Source organism: Parasteatoda tepidariorum, chromosome 2 (genome assembly GCF_982258835.1).
Source record: "Parasteatoda tepidariorum strain Cologne lab strain chromosome 2, Ptep-v5.0, whole genome shotgun sequence".
NCBI classification, from domain to species: domain Eukaryota; kingdom Metazoa; phylum Arthropoda; class Arachnida; order Araneae; family Theridiidae; genus Parasteatoda; species Parasteatoda tepidariorum.
In genome coordinates, this window is record NC_141756.1 from 95,648,870 (window position 1) to 95,651,346 (window position 2,477).

Consider the following 2,477-nt stretch of genomic DNA (forward strand, 5'->3'; position numbering starts at 1 on the left):
AGAATTACTTGATAATGTATTTAATTCTATTCTTGGAAGATTGACAATACTACCATTTTTATTACCAGTAGCAATTTGGCAAGTCAATACTCTTTTCCCTATTTTAAGAACAGTCAATCGAGTTCCATTGCAAAGGCCATCAACAATAGATATGTTCCTGATCAGCATTACAATGCATCCAACTTTTAATTTGAGCTGATGAGGTGGCAGTCCCGGGAGATTTATGGAGTTTAAATATTCAATAGAATACCTTAAAGTAGCTTCTTCTTCTCTCCCGTCTGATTTATCTACTCCATATAGTGTGGCCTTATCAATACTATAACTTATAACCTCTTCACCTGGCACACGTGATAAAATATTTTCATTAACTTTGTTAACTTTGCGGTGATCATTTTGCGGTGATAATATGATGTGATAAATGAAGTTAGTATTAAGACAATCGATTTTTTCAAAAAACCAAGAAATGATATCTTTACAATAAAGATCAGGAGTGCTTGCATCAAGATGTAAAAGTTCTCCATTGCCAATTGTCAACAACCAATTGGCAAATTCTTGGTTACCAGCTTTAACTCTCATATTAATTGTCAAATGGAGGATTTCAAAAAATGGCCAAAGAAAAGAGTATTTTATAGTTTCATTAATAACCTGCATATGTGTAGCTTTTTTAACGACAGGTAACACTTGTCGAAAATCTCCACCTAAAATGATTATCTTACCACCAAATGGTATCTCATTAGCTAGAAGATCACGAAAAGTTCTATCGATCATTTCTATTGCTTTTCTGGGAATCATACTTGCTTCGTCCCATATAATAACGTCAACATTTTTTAAGCGAATCTTATCACATTTTTTTAAAATACAAATCCCATCGTCACTTAGATCAATAGAATGTAAGGTTCGCATAAGTCTAATTTTATTATAGCAGAGAATAGTTTAACTTTCATAAAAATAGGTGGCAACATTCAGAGATGTAAATAGAACGCTTCGCAAACGCATATATTTCGCTGTTATTATTTTTCATTAAATACTTTTATAAAATATCTCTTCGCTTATTTACTGTATTGCATATTAATTAAATTCCTTGTCATTCAACTTTATCTTATATGCCGGAACCAGATTAAACTTACGAATTAACGTTTTAGAAAACAAATAATCAGATTAATCAATATATCAATACGAAATAAGTTGAGATGTTGTAAAACTGAAGAATGAAATTCTAACTATTTTGTGATTGGTTGCATCTCTGAAAAAGAAAATTCAGACTTGTAAATCGCTTTTTTAAGCTTGCCGTTTTCAGACATGTGATTGGCTGTTGTGAACGGCGGTTATTCTTCATTATTAACTGCAAAATCGTGCTTTAAAACTAAAATAAATAAAAATTTAAAATTATGTAAAAGATTTGAATGCCCTAAATGTCTTCCCTGAAAGATTCTGAATGAATTGATTCCTTAATCTTAGATTTTCATCACGTAGTTAAAACGTTTTTCAGGGGACAAAATTAACTGCAAAAACTTTTTTTTAGAATAGAGAGATAAAACTATACCACGATTTTTTTCCGTAGAAATGTAAAGTTTAAGATTCGATTAAGAGATGTCTTCGTGGTCACATAAAACTTACAAAATTTCCTCAGTCAAATTGGAAAAAAAAATTTAATTCTCCAGGAATGGGCAATCATTTTTTGGACCAAAAATTTACATTCTAATTTTTACATATACGCAAAACAAGTTTTAGATTAAAATTCTGAAATGTAAAGTTGACTATGTAAAGTAGCATTAAATTGAAGACCTTAATTTTATTAACACAGCCGACCCGTCTGTGTGGGGGTTAGGGAACTGCCTTTGCATCCAAATGGTTCTGGGTGCGAATCCCGGGCAAGGCATGGATGTTCTTTCCTTTTCTGTACTATCTGTCCATACTGTCGGAGCAACGTTGGCCCACCTGATATGGTGCCCCTGAAAGAGTAGCAAACAAATCTGCCCTTCAGGTGCCTGTATGACCTAGGTCATCTAAGTGGGCATTGGAAGAAAAAAAAATTTATTAACATAAGCACTTATTTTACTTGTTCTACTTAATATTTATGGCAGATACGTGAATTTCGGGTTAATTTAAGGTTTTCAAGCAAGTTTCGAGAACTTAATGTTACAACATTTCATGTGTTATTTCTTGGTGTTATTTTACATTATAAACATTGTATATTTTAAACTTGAGAAATATTTACTTATTTATTTATTTTTTTGCATATATGCTTTAAAAAAAATTACAACTTACGTTTTTGATCCATAAAAAATAAAATATTAAGAGCATTCAGGAAGACTTAATTTGATAAGAAAGTTGTTAAATTTTTTATCCAATGAAAAAAATTTATTTCGGTAAAAATATATATTTCGTGATAGACACTATTAAATATTTGTCAAAGCTTTTTTTTAAAAAAAAATCTACTTACGAAAGATTGTTCACGCATTATAGAATGTGCATCA